Source organism: Sander lucioperca, chromosome 5 (genome assembly GCF_008315115.2).
Source record: "Sander lucioperca isolate FBNREF2018 chromosome 5, SLUC_FBN_1.2, whole genome shotgun sequence".
Classification (NCBI taxonomy): Eukaryota; Metazoa; Chordata; class Actinopteri; order Perciformes; family Percidae; genus Sander; species Sander lucioperca.
The window spans coordinates 39,817,335-39,832,741 of record NC_050177.1 but is presented as its reverse complement, the minus strand read 5'-3'; the positions used below and the strand labels follow the sequence as shown (position 1 = coordinate 39,832,741).

Below are 15,407 nucleotides of genomic sequence, written 5' to 3'. Positions count from 1 at the left end.
CCCACCACTACTGAAATGTGATCTCCTCATGGAGCCGCTCAGCATTAAATTGCTGTCAGTCACTAGCAGCTCCATTAATTTGTCCGTTTATAAACAAACATAACAGTATGTTAGTCACGTTGTTATATTGCGTATTACCAGTGTTAGGCAAGCTATTGGAAAGGTTAGTGAGCTAAGCTACCAGTTATTCTACATTAAATAAAGCTTCACTAAGCTGAAGCTAACAAATAAATGTAGCAATAGCCTATAACCTGACTAATTCTAATTTCTACACTGTAGTGAAGACAAATGTATTTTTATAAATGTGTGGCTAACATTAGCAAATCGCGCTCTTCTCGCCTTGGCCTAACCGCAAACAAAATGCTTTTGTCATGTCTGATGAATAATAAAAATTAGCTGAAGTGGGCAACATAAGGCATTGTGAGATTTAAGGGGCAGGAGCTATGGTAGATAGACTGAGTAATGTTAGTAGAGAAGGAGTGACATGCTGCATTTGGGAATCTAAAGAAGGATGGGAAATACTGTTTTAACATGAATTCAAAATGAATATCCACCGAGTCAAAATGCCTGTTATCATTAATTAGCTGGTTCTTGTTTCCTAACTGCGTTGCGAGTTATAGGAGCTAAGCTGGGAGCTTCATGGAAACAGCTAACATAAATGTTAATTTTAGCTGCCCTTAAGCTGTCAGAGTTTGCTTCGACTTCATATATTAACCTCTACTAGCTGTGTTCTCTTTAACTTGATAATTTGCAGGACACAGTTTGCTTATTTGTGTTTGCCACTGTGTGCTTGTGGTTGAAAATTAATGTAAACAAAGTGGCGTACCAGAAATACAATGAGCCATAACATAGTTGCCCCTTCGAGGCTAATGTTGGAAGTCACTCTAGCGGACAGAAAGTATAACAACAACAAGGACAACATGCTGATAGTGGCATTGGCAATGCATAAGCCTGAGTAATGTAGTAAATAATAATAATAGGCTGAATTTGGGCATTAAATATTCAAATATAATTTGAATATTGAAAGAAATAACGAATTAAATTTGAATTGTATTAAAGAGGATAATTGACAATGTCTCTATAAATAGATACCTATAATAATAAAAAAGCTAATACAATGCTAAGTCGTCATCAGACGATAGCCGATGGGATTCAATATTGCATTTCGCCCAATGCGTTCCGCCTCTTTTGCTCTCCACACCGTCTGTTAACCTGCATGCATCCAAAGCCTGCTCAAGCGTGATTGGTCAATACTACTCAGACTACAAACAGAAACCAGAACGCTTACGATACAAAAATCTTGTCCCCATTGCCTAAGATTGCCTAAGTTGTAAGAAGTATTGGTGTTGATGTATGAGAGCCTTTTAAAGTCCAATTTTGATGATTTGTGTTTTCCTGTCAGTTGAAATATTATGTGCTTCTCTTGTTGTTGGATTTTAATAAGTTCTAATGAAATCTTTAAACAACAATGTCAGTTGAAGTCATGTATGTCGCCAAACTAAATACAAGTCTGTATAACTATCAATTTCCTGCTTGTACATCTTTTTTGTGTCCCATTAGCTTTTACTGTTACAGTGGATAGGGTTTTGTCTCTGGGCGGTATAACCTGTCAGGTCAGCCTAGCAGGAGAGAAGGAAACATGGCCTGAAAATACAGACAAATTTCCCCTGTGGCCCAAACACAGTGTGGGCTGAAGCAGCCTTTCATCTGTGTGGATTTCCAAGCTTTTGGTCTTGGTCAAAAGAAAAGATTCTGATCATTTAACAAAGCACAAAATTATTATTTACATATCTATAATGTATGGCAAGCCAAAGCACAGAACTTGTTTTGTCTTTCAGCTGCATTTACTCCACGTGCGTCATTAAATAAACAAGAAATAACAATGTTTGTGTGCAACATACTTAATGCCTAGAAAAACCCAGTATTGATTTATCTTGTGGCAAATGTTGATTGCTGCATATTCATATCCCTCATACTGCCTTCTAAATGGGTGAAATAAATAAATATGTCCTCGAGTACAGAAATGAGGAATGCTCATTAACTATATATGTTATCTTGTTATAATTGTGAAAACATACTGCATCCACTCAACATTTCAGTAAAGTTGTGTCCCACTTTTTTTTTTAATCACATTATAACAAGTCTGCAGAAGAGATAGAATAATTATTTCTATGGGATTCTATTGGCTTAATTGAATAAAGGAAACTTTCTCCTCAAACCTCAAAAAAAAAACCCCGACCACTTTGCAAAATCCAGCTCCAAGTATCATCACATCACTAATGCATTGGCCTTGATATATAGGGAAAGTTGACAAAAATGAAAGAATCAAAACACATAAAAGAAAAAGTCTTTTGTGGTCTATTTGGTCTATTGTGACACATTGGGAGTGGCATTAAAGTACTTTTATTTTGTTCAGACAAAAACATCATTGCACTTAATTAAATTTTTTCCGGCTCAGTCTAAACACCAGAGAATAATGAAACTGTGCTGAACTCATCTACAGGACAGTTTTGTTTCTGTGCTTTGAACAGCTCTTGTTTTAACGTACGGTAAGGATAGGTGTCTTTTAGGTAGTTACTGGCCTAGCTGAGCTCCAATAATTAGCGGAGACCGAGTCTCGCATTGCCAGACCTATCCACACAGTGCTGTGGAGTAAGGTCTGGCGACTCCACACATACTGTACATTCTTTGATAGAAGGAAAAAACGCTCTGGGTTGTTTGTATTTCTTTAAACCAATCACAATCGTTTTGAGCGGCGCTTAGCTCCAGACGCAGCGACGGTGGCTCTGTAAAATGGTCTCCGGAAGGAACTAGTTTTGGTGGAACATTTGCACCCCGCAAATGAAAACGTCACATACAATATTAAATCAAGTTAACTGTTAACACAATACAGTAACGTGAGCTATTTAAATTAGCTGGATACATGGTTAAATGTAATTTGCTCTTACCAGTGTATTGCTGTGTGTACTGCGTGAGCCACGTGCCGGATGTCAGGCAATTATCCTGAAAATGTCCTTCCGTTGATCCAGACTAACGGAGACCTTGACCTGCATACCTACCTTTTTGATGTCTGCTGTTGCTTTTCATCTGCTCTCTCCTCCACGTGGTTGTTCCTGTCGTCCTGAAGGTCTCCTCTTCTTGTCTCTTCTTCTGCAAACGTCTGTCTGTGTCCCATCATCACCACTATATATAACTACTCTCTCCATCTCCCAGTCTCATCCTGTTTCTTTCCCACAATCTATCTGTTTATCACTATCCCCTCTCTTTTCTCTGTCTCCCTGTTTCAATTTCTCATCGCCATTTATATTTTTATTGCTCAATCTGTCCTTCCTAAGCATCCCCATCCCTCACTCTCTGTCTCACTTTTAAGTATACACCGAGTTCCCCTTTTTTCAACAGCAAGTCATTATCTTCCATCCCGGGCTTCCGAAAGATTTTTGTGCAGTAATGGTCTTGGTTCTGTGTGCCTGAATCAGCTGCAGAGATGTGTAAATTAATTACTACTGAAATATCCTTCTCACTGTTGACTCCTTTGAGAAAACGTGTTAGTTCCCCCTTTTGTTTCAGCCGACTAATATTTCACACTCCTAATATTGTTGGAAACCTCATGTTCTTTACATGTTATTGTCTCTCTCTTCTCATCTTCTTGAACAATAATGCATATGAACTCACAATCATAGTTTCATATTGTCATTTTTTATGAAAAGCACATGATACATTATCAAAGCAGGTCTACCACACGCCATGGTTTGGACCAAAATCTCATAGTAATCCTTTGTTGGCATTGATTCAGGGCCAGGTATAATATCTGAAAAAATGATAAGAACAGTGTGCTCTTAAACTACAGCACAAAACAACACAGTGCCGACAGAATGACGGAAGAGCAGCAGGACTAATTTGCATGTATTGTAATGTGTGCCTGTGTACAAAAGCTAAAAAAAATGAGAGTAGTAAATGGAAATTTACACACTCATGGCCACTGAAACTGATTTATCATTTCCGACTGACCACTGTGGCACAGGTGTTTGCATCTGTGATTTAAGGTGGAGAAGCAGCTGTAAATTTTGCTGCACTGTTGTAGGCATGACAATTGTCTATTAATAGTAGTCATTGTTAGCGTGGTAGAGTTAGGGTTGCCAACACCATCTGATAGCAAAGAGATGTTTCTGGGGGCGGGGGTGGTGTTTCCATCGTTTTAGTATATCTGCCAGAGAAAGAGAGAGAGAGATTAAACAACATCTTAGTAGCTATGGTACCATGACACTGAAAATCATGTTAGTGCAGGAGAGAATACTGTGGAAAGATGTAGATGTGAAGGGCACCGCAGAACCCCATGAAAAAGCAACAAATGCAAGCAATACAATTATATTTTAAGTCTTAAAACTCACATCATGGCTTTAGGCCTGTGTGGTGAGGAGCTAGTTTACTAGATGACTAACTTAGTATTTGAAGTAATGCAGTAATGCAGGAAGTGTGCATTTAGTTTCCATGCTTATTGTGTTTCCACAACAATGTTATTGAATAAATCTACTGAAATGGCCACCACACCATAACAGAGGAGTGTGATGCGTAAGATGAGAATGCAGAGGTTTAGTCACGTATGTCATGGCTGTAAAAAAAACAATGGCTATCTGTATGTCTTTGCCAAGTGCAAACCAGTACAGAAGGCATCAATAAATTGTTGGGGAGGGTCATCCCTTTTTTCCATATCATTTTGGAGGGTCATCCAAAATGTATTGCTGGTGGAGGGAGGGTCAGGTCTATTTTGACTAAAGGTCCCAAAACTCCTCCTGTGGCCCCTGAAATAAATAACGAACAGTCCCTTATGTGATATTTTGAAGTTTAACCATTTGTATTATTTATTCATGCAGGTTTTATTTGATTTAAAATGTGCTTTAATCAATCACAGGCTGATTTTAATCAGTGCCATGTCAAGTCCAATCAGGTTTTATGGTCTGAGTTGACCAAATAGTCTTCTAAGCACCTCCTGTTTTATTTTTATTACCCCAGTCCACACAGTGTGGTTTAAACATGCAGTATTTATCTATTTTATCACATCATGTATTAAGCAATTAAGCAATAAATATTATATGAGTGAAAAGTGTCACTTGAATTTGCTCCTTAAATTTTAGCATTCGATAACTGTTAAACATGATTATTGGCAGTTTTACCTCTACTGCCCAAATGGCAATGTAGGGAAGATTGCGACATATATAATCTCTGATTAGTGTCAAAGAGCAATCACCTTCTATTCAGATTTTCAGCCGTTAAATGGCAGTTGGCTGATTTTTATGTCTTTTTGACATTTGATTTATGAATGATTAGTTGAAGACAAACATAAGAAATGACATAAAGCTAGTTAGCGCTCGTTTTCACCTCAATAGACAGCACTGACTCACTGTCACTCAGTAGAACATACTGAATTGACCCTCTCTCTTTTACTTCCTACCGGTCTACTTTCATGAACCATTTTTCTTGTCCGTTCAACTGGGTATTAATTATGTCTGCTGTTGTAAATTCAGTCTATTCACCACAGGATCAGGGCTAAGAGGCTCAGTCACACATTTAAGGTCATTCATTTGAGACTGCAGCAAACTAAAGAATGAGCCTTTCTTCGGCTTTTTAATGAGAGGACCAGAGAAGATGGTGCTTGATATTCTAACTCTTAACTGTCTGTCTGTTCATCTCTGTCCTTTCTGTCTGTTTGTCTTCCACTGTGACACACTCAGCTGCACGCTTTGGTTCTCTTAAAATTCCACCATTAAAACCTTTTATTATCTTTGTTAATCCCTCTAGCACATGTCCAGTGTAGGCTGTAAAATGGAATTGAACTGATCTGTTCACCGAGCCTCTTTTCTTCTCCTATGCCGTTCCTCGCATGCCCTTTTGAAAGAGCCAAATTAGCTTCCCCCTGTAGCAGCAATTGAGTCTGGCTCTTTTCCCTTTCAGTCTCTCTTTCTACCGTCAAATAAACCACTTTGCTGCTCAGCACTGATATGATTACGCTTCTTTTCAGCTGGCTTTAACACTGAAGTCAGGGTACGTTGCTCTGGTAAGACTGTGAAAGGAATTCTTGGAACACACTTCCTGTTTAACTCAGACAATAAAAGAATATGAATAGACAAAAGTACAATCAAAGACAGAATTAAAAGTGACAACTGAGGGGGCTATGCAGTAAAGAGAAATAGGAATAGAATTGAAATTGACATGACAGGATGTGAATGGCAAGAGAGATGGGCTTGGGTAGAGTTGGATTAGTTAAATTTTTACCATTACAGTTGCTTTTTCTCTGTGAGAAAGTTTAAATGGGACTTTCGGCAACTTTGGCGAAATGAGGAAAGTTTGACAGTATATACAGGAACTGTAAGAACTTTCTGAGGAGGGAAAAGAGAGAAAGAGGGAGATTGCCAAAGAGGACAGATAGAGATTAGGAAACATTTGCCCTTGATGTATCAGTGAAAGCTAAAAATAACTACAGTATATTGTAGTAAATTGAAATATGTGTAAATTTAAATTTTACAATATCTGTTTTTTGCAAAAAAAAACATGATACATGTTTTTACAGTTATAGTTGGGCAGCAGAAAGCTTTAGTGCGTAAAACAAGAAACATAGGAGATAGGTTTGCTCACTAAATGGTACTGTTAGTGCACTGTTATTCACATCAACATCAATTAGCTACAACTTTTACATGGTTGTCTTGAGGGTCCATCTTGGCGAGAACTGAGGTGAGAAACGGGATGCGTTGTTTTTTTCTTATATTGCCTTTCCAAATTCTTGTGTTTCTGGCTGGCTACATAACTAGTGCAAGTCTATAACATGTTTTTTAAAGCATATGTGAAGTGTTTCAAGTGCAAGATAAGGGTTTGTGTGCAGATGTATTTGCACTAACAACTTACATGATGCTAAAGTTTTTTAAGAACTTGCTCTCCAACAGACTGCAGTCTAGAGTGCAGCTGCACACCCTCCAACAGATGAGTGGTGTGTGTGCGTATGTTTTAGACGCACACACAGTACTGCGTGCGTGCGCGTGTGTGTGAAAGAATGTGTAAGGCTGTGTGCTGGCACGCATGGGTGTGCATGTTTTTATGCAGCTGTATTTCCACCATCAAAGAGCTGCTGTACATGATGCCTATAATACACAGGTTTGAGTTTTGAGCAGACAGGCCTTGAGATGACTTCTTAGGGGAAAAAAGCCCCATGTAGAGCTCACTGACAGCCCCTCTCATGTCCCATTTTGGGTGGTGACATCAACACAATACACACACACACACACACACACACACACACACACACACACACACCTCTGCAGCTGTGTTTATACTCGATTAGGAAATTATACCATATATTCTAAACTTTATGAACTAGGAATGGATCAGAAGCTCATAGAGCCTGCATCCTTTTTCTGAGTGACAGCCTGACTGCTCTTGTATTCTCACACTCTTCTGCGCTCTCTCATCTCTGTTTCTCACTATGTATCCCCCTCCCTCCCTTCACTTCCTCCTTTATTCCCTCTTTCTCCTTTCCTTTCTTCATGCAGCCAGGCAGAATCAGGTAAAAGAAGAGTCAATTATAGATTCACACCTCAAATCTTGACAACTTTGTTGTACAGGAAGTCAGAGTTGAGGTGTGATAGGGTTTGCAATGTGTGCCTCCGCTGGTACTAACAGTGTGGGCTGCCCAAAACCTTTTCAGACTTCTCTCTTTCTTTGAAACTTCATATTCTCTTTGGACGTAGACACACACTCACACACACACACACACACACACACACACACACACACACACACACACACACACACACACACACACACACACACACACACACACACACACACACAAACCCACACAACCCCCCAACACACACTTTTTATGGCATTAGAGGTCATGTTGGTGCTGTGGCTTCCCTGCACATGACATTGTCATAGTAACTGCCTCACAGCATACCACAGAAGGAGGAGGAATTATTGAACAACCTGTAATTACTCTTTCTTCACATGTAGCTTTTTCTGTTTATTTCCCCTACCCTTTTCTTACACTGTTAACTTGTCATCATGGCTTATATTCTCTTCCTCTTTACTTAGCCTTAACTTTTTTTAGCCCTTACTTTTGTCTCTGCGTTTCCCCAATCCTGATCCCTAAAATCCTCTTTCATGGTAAAGGAAATTGTATATCATGGCAGTATATATTAAATACGTATATGTACGTTCTGGGAATTCAAGAATCAATCAAATAAGTATGATAAAAAATATATTTATGACCAATACTGTAATACTGTTAAGGAGTTTAAATGACCAGAGAAGAAGTTTGGGTAACACTTTATTTGAAGGGGTGTGCATAAGACTGACTTGAACCAGTGACACCAGTCCTGAATATGAAGGAGTCTTTATAATTGTTTATATGGTTTCTTTATATTTGATAATTAGGCCTGCTATGACATGTTTATTATAGGTGGCCTAGGTTAATGTCAAGTTGTCATAACATAGACATTGTTGTCCTGGTTAATGTAAAGTTGCCATAATGCCAACATCTCAAACAGTGCTAACTTTGCATGTGGGCAAGTGTCATAATTTACCTAATGACACTTAATGACAACAGTCATAAACATCCATAAAGACCTCTTCATGTTCATGACTGGTCTCATATCATGGTTAAGACTATGTCATGTCAGTCCTATGCACACCCCTTCAAATAAAGTGTTACCCAAGTTTGCATTCTACATTTACACACACATATTACACATGTTGTGTTGTGTTGTATTCTGGAATTTTTTTAGGCTATTTGTCTTAAAATATAATTGTTTTTCAGACAAATAAATCCATCAATTATAATAAAATGTTTGTATTATTCTCCACCAGACTGACATAACTGGCAGTATAGAGAGTGGAGAGAAGGCTTTGATACAGCTTGACCGAAAAAAGTTAAAACAAATATTTTAGCTTCTTCTTTCTTTTTTTGTCACTAGTAAAAATTTGAACTCATTTAGGTTTTCTACTATTATTATTATTATTATTAATATTCTACTACTATTTAGGTTATCTTTCCTGTAGGCGTACATAGTGGTCAACATTAGTGCTATAGGAAATACTTTCATAATCGTATGTAATGTGCTGGCCAAACTAGTAGAATAATTCACATTTTTTTGAGCTACAACACTCAATTTGTAATACAACATTAAAAACATTTAGTATGTATCACAATTTTAAGAAATGCAAATCTTAGACAATACTATGTTACAATTAGCCTAGAAATCTAGACGCAGCAAATGTAATTTTAAGCCAGGGTCAGTCTAGCAACTCTCTGTTGGCTTGCGAGCTGGAAAAACCAAATTCTGGTCAGGCCAATCACATCGTGTATATAGTCGGTGGGCGGGCTTAACATTATGATGGCAGAGTTGCGACGGTTCCTCGTGAATTCCCTGCTACTTGAAAACAAAGAAGATGGCTGCTGCTGCTGGCGAACAGCGGTCTGTGGAATCGGCTTTAGCTGTGACTCTGGAAGACTGGAGTTAAGCACTGAAGTCATTCTTAAAAAAGGAAGATGTGTTCAGAGTTTTGCCGACCGGATACAGCAAAAGTTTAATCTATCAACTAGCGTTGCTCTGGTTGGCTATGCGTGCATAGGGAATTTGAAAAACAACCGTTTATCCCGCCCCTCGGATTGAGCCCTGCCAATGGTGAGTTCCCAGACCCAACATCTTGATGTGGGTCTGGCTTGTCAGGCTATGTTACAATAGCGATGCTATATTGATTTATTGTGCAGCTCCACATCGAAGCATCTAGATAAAAAATGCACACACTGTAGACAGAAGGAGAGCACATACACACACCTCACACTAGGAATCATGTTGGGAGCTTACCTAAGCGGAGGTGTGTTATGACCCTGTGTTCTGCCAGATGGTGTTTGTGGGCACTAACAGCAATAACTAAAGCAATATTATGTGTTAGATTTTGCAGACATCCAGCATTATAAATCTTCAAAAACATTGTAATATCGTGAATAAAAAAAATAAAAAAATAAATTAGCTTTTAGTACATCTGTTATAGTAAATTTGCAATATATATATATATATATATATATATATATATATACGGATTATCCAAATCTCCTTACATCTTAATCAATTACATCTTAACCATCGTATGCTTTGGCATAATTTACCTTAGATAGAACATTTACTTAAAGCAGATGTAAATTCCTTTGCTTCTATCAGGAGACATTGTAGGTGTTTAATTCATGTGCCCACGCGAAGAATGGAGCAGAAGGACATACAGGCAGAAGAGAAGAAAATTAATGAGAAAGAAAGGACAGTTGGCTTTTATCTTGGGGAAATGAAGGAAATAAAACATGATCTATTGTATCAAATGGCAGGGACACAAAATACACTTTTGACTCATAATCTTCGGAAGATAATAAACTTGGTGGATTACAGGTTTTGAACTATTACTGGATTTAGTCTCTTCTCTCCAACCAGTTCTGAACTACTTGTGAGCAATTTTGATTGTTGAGAGAAAGAGAGCGTACTATATTCGCACACAATAGGAATAACACAGTATGCTTATCACTTACCCAACTATGTGGGATTGCAAAACTAATCTACAACTCTATTAAAACAAGAGACCCTACAGCTCAGGGTTAAACAAAAACAAATTACAGTACCCCCGACACACACACACACACACACACACACACACACACACACACACACACACACACGCACGCTTTACTTTTCATATACACTATGCCATTCTGTCAAACAGCTTGTTACCAGTTACCCAGAGCTGCCGTGCTCAAGAGTGTAAGTCAGCTATATAGATATGTGGTTGCTCTGTAAAAATATCTTGTTTCTTTTTAAATTACCGGTTCCATTAAAAGTTAATTTAATAGAAATGCAGGGCAGTGTTCTCATTTCTGCCTGTCTGCTCTGAAAAAAAACATCAGAAAGTTCAACATGTGATTCCTTACAAAGGCTCTGATTTAGATGGGCACAATAACAGTCAAAATCACAAAGAGTATTTTTTACTTTTGATAGGGCATCAAATAACTAAAGTTGAATTAAATTCTAAATAAAGTAATCTTCAATTTAATTAAATGTTCATTTGCATACATTAAATGGAATGTAGATTTTATTTGTAGAATACAATACATGTTCATATGATCTATATCTGTGATTGGTGCTGACAGGCCTTTTTGTGCAACACTTTGCCAAATCCGCTGACTCTTTTTGGATTTCTGCTACTGTAACAGTTTGTTCATAAGACATTTTGGCAAACAAAAGTATACATGTTTGTTCATGCATACCTCAAATGACATGTAAAACATGAACTATTTATTTTTGTCATATATTTGGTGTAATAACAATGCAATATATTCAGTTTGTGGCAGAAGAGAAGAGTTACCACTGCTTTACAACAATATTGTATTTTAGTTCAGATCAGAAGAAAAGGCAAAAAAACAACCATATAGTTAATATTATTATAGTTATTAAATAAAAATATTATTTTTACACATTAAGCAGTTGGGTCTGCATGACCCTAAACAATGAGGAAGTAAAGCCAATGTCAACAACACACAATGATTAAATGAAAATACATCTACATTATTTTACTCAGGTACACCGTTATTTCCCATTTTTTTGGGATCAATAAAAAAAATCTATCTATCTATCTATCTATTGTTAATAGATATATTTAATTATTAATTTTTTTCATTCCAGCAAATAAAAACAACATGACATCCGTTTCAAGTTGACTTTTTTTGTAGAGCTCATTTCCATACAAAAGCAATTCAAAGGCCCTAATTCACCTCCTTTTGACTCACTTTTTCTTGTACTCCCCTCTTCTTACTCAATAACTAAACAAGCTCATTTGCTGAAGAAGCTGATGCATTTCTTTCTGCCTTGGTGTCAGTCTCATGACCTTTACCTAAGGGACAATACTATTCTACCACCACAATAACCTTCTCTTTGTCTAGGGTCAACATAGAGATTCTGTTTCTTCTGTAATTCACTTCTCTCAGTCTCCCTCCCTTCATCTACGATGACCCCAAATCCCAGATGACTTTTTCTGTCTTTTCCTCCCTCTTTATCTGTCTGTCCTTCTCTTGTCCAGCCATTCTCTCCAACCCCTGACACCATCTTTTCCAAAAGTTGTTTGAAGTTCCGACTTTCCACCTCCCTTGTCTTGTCGAAAAAAAGGACTAGGTGTAATTTTCTCTTAATCTCCTCATCCCCTTCTCTCTGGAGGAGAGCACTGTTACCTGCAGATGGAGGGAGAGTGTGGGGAAGAGAGACAATATGGTAGGGAAAGGGACAGGAAGCTGGCCTGTGACTGGCCCCAATCAGGGTTCCCTTCTCACTCTGTCTTTATCTCTTTTTTTCAATCCCTTTCTCTTTTGCTCCATCTCTGTTTTTATCTTGTTCGCTCGACTCAGAAACTTTGCAGAGAAAAGAAAGAATGACAAACAGAAACAAAAGGAAATAAAAAAAAAAACAGCTGTTATTTATTAACAAGACATGAAGTCATGAAAAGATGAAGCTTCACCTCATTAAAATATATGTCAAAATGACTAGTTTTTTTTCACGTTAGATTACCGCCACCAGTGATTCTGATGTGGAGGAAAGAAGTGTTAAGGAAGGAAGGAGGGAGGAGAGGAGAGAGAGAGTGGATGTGATGGACATCTGCTGAAGAGTCTGGCCTTTCAGTAATTGTGCCTGCTGCGGAGCAGAGGTCAGAGGTAAATGCCACACATGGATATGTCCTGCTATAATGAGTGGAAGAGGGTAGGACACATTAACAGCACACAGTTCCTTTGACACACACACTCTCACACACACCTGCACGGACACATCACTATTCTTCCAGGCATTAACATGCAAATGTAGTTAGCTACAAGCACACAAACATGTTTTTTTACACACACAGAAGTGGGTGGGTTACTTTGGAAATGTTCTCTATCACATATACAAGTTACCTTTTCATGACTGTAATCATTAATTTCCTCTGACATTAGTATTACATTTTTATACATATATATATATATATATATATTTGAGGTGGAACAGTGAAAGCTCTAATAAGTTAGAGGTGTCGACTTATCTCAATAAGGAGAGACACCAGACTATTATTGGAGACACGCCTAAGGTAGGTCTCTTTTGCGACAATGACGTGTTTTAATTGGAATTGTTACCCAATGCAAATAAATATGCAAAATAAGAACTGTATTTTATTTTCATAGCATTTTACAAACAGAGGTACATTTTCTACCACATTTGCTACGTTTTATACAAATTGAACCCTGAGCCCACTTTTGTGCATTTCAGTTCGTATGACTAAAGGGAAACGACATATTTCACTTACTACTCACACTGTTAATGTCCATATTATGCTGCATCCTTCACTCACACTGTCTCTGTCCATTTTGAAACACAAAACACAGATTGCAACTAAAAGGCTGCAAACACCACACATACTAACTTAAAGTGCCCAAGCCAGTGAAAGAACTTAAGTCCAGTGATTTGATTGTGCCTTAATGGTAGGAAATCTCCACAGTAGCAATGTTAACTGTCAGTCCACATTCTTACTTCAGTGTTTGTCCACCTGCTAACTCTAAGCTTGTTTCTGACAGTCAGATGTTCTCTCTTACTGATGATGTCTTTCGCTTTTATTGTAAAAATGCCAACTTGACCCAGGAGGTGGAGGTTAAAGGCAAAGGGCAACCCCAGGGGAAAAAGCAGTTTTGCAGATGTCGTTGTGTCTTGGCAGGTTTAAACATATACATATGTGTTTGTGTCAGCAGTATGTTTGTGGTTGCATTGTTTGGTCCTTCATGACTTCATGTGCATTGAAAAGAGCAACAATCATGTGACAGCTTGTGGCCTCACCTGTGGGCTTTAGAGTGTTTCGCTTCACCTCACCTGTGAGTTTGTGTCCGTGTGCATGTGTGGTCCCGACCCCCTACTGTTTTAGCAGATGCCACCTCATCCTGATCCAACATATTCTCTCTCTCTCTCGCTTTCTCTCTCTCTCTCTCTCTCTCTCTCTCTCTCTCTCTCTCTCTCTCTCTCTCTCTCTCTCTCTCTCTCTCTCTCTCTCTCTCTCTCTCATTCTGTTCCTCTGTGTCCTTTTCAGGGCTCAAATCATGTTGTTCCCCTACTGTTCATTACCTCATATTTGGGCCATATACTGTACTGTATTTCAATCAGGAGAGACTTCGTTGCAGATATGCAAATATTTATTGTAGATAAGCATAATATGAAATGAATGAGTCTTTGGTGATTAGACTCATCATTTAAAATATTTAAATATTTTTAATGATGGAGCCTAGACACTGGTGATGGCGGAGAGGGAACCCGGAGGCTGAACGAAGGACCTGTCTGCCGGAAAGGGACTCAGGTTGCAGTGGTTGACGACGCCCGAAGGTGGAAGGGGAGGAGGAGGGTTGCACGTTTGCCTGAGAAGACAGCTGATAGCAAGGAGAGAGACATTTAAAGCAGGATGTCATGCTGTGATTGGATCATGAATTTTGTGGCCAATTCTGATTGGTTTACTGAAGAGTGAACGCATCTTAACAGCTGAATAGATTTAGGGAGAGATAGTGGTGATTGCAGTAATTAGAAGTCTTCCTGAAAGAATTTGCGCTGAGCTTCATTACTTCCTGTGAATCTTGCTTGATGTGTTCACGTTGGTTCTCGGTATTAAAATGCTTGGGAGTAGATTAATCTCACTTAAAGGGAATTTACCTTATGCCACTTTAGTTGTTGAATATGATATGAATATATGATACTAGTGGAATGATTCAGGTGTGTGGGGTTGCAGTAATAAGTCATAATTCTCCTTCACATTTCAGAGATCTGTTCCTAAAACAGTATGTGAAGGTAATACTGTTTGTAGTTCAGTAGAAATCTGATGCATCACAGTGGACAACCACATACACTTGATGCGTCCTCTCTGCCTCTCAACTGTACACTGTCAATCAAAGGCACAGACACCCCTCCCCGAAAAAAAATAAAGAAATAAAGCTGAGAACAAAACAAAAATGTTTTGCTTCACTTTAAAATTATTCATATACACTACTTTCAATATTTTGCATTCACCAGGATATTCTGCTTTGGGGTTGCTGTCAGCAAAAGGAGCAGTACCCCTAATAATCAATGAGAGGGGCATCAAAGAATGTTTTGTTACAGATAGCACTTTGACAGCACCTACTGTACTTATTAGTCTACTGAACGTGCATTCAACCCACATTGGACAAAAATGCACTCACTTGACATATAGTTCAGCTCATTCCTGGGTTTGGGAGATTCTTTGTGATGCTCCTGGCACACTGTTTATAGTTAAATGTTAGTATGAGCCAATGAGTCATGAATTATATCAATGATCACCCATATATCTCTACTGTTTCTGTGTGT

The 15,407-nt window shown here is 38.3% G+C and overlaps 1 long non-coding RNA gene across 1 annotated transcript in view; it reads left to right on the top strand.

Annotated features, from left to right (window-relative positions):
* Nucleotides 1–14,989, top strand: part of LOC116045597 — a 37,471-nt gene extending 22,482 nt beyond the window's left edge. Inside the window, exons 3-4 of the long non-coding RNA XR_004103966.2 lie at nt 12,586–12,733; nt 14,846–14,989. This is a non-coding gene — a long non-coding RNA (uncharacterized LOC116045597). The remainder of the gene's footprint in view (nt 1–12,585; nt 12,734–14,845) is intronic.
* The last annotated feature ends 418 nt before the right edge of the window (nt 14,990–15,407 follow it).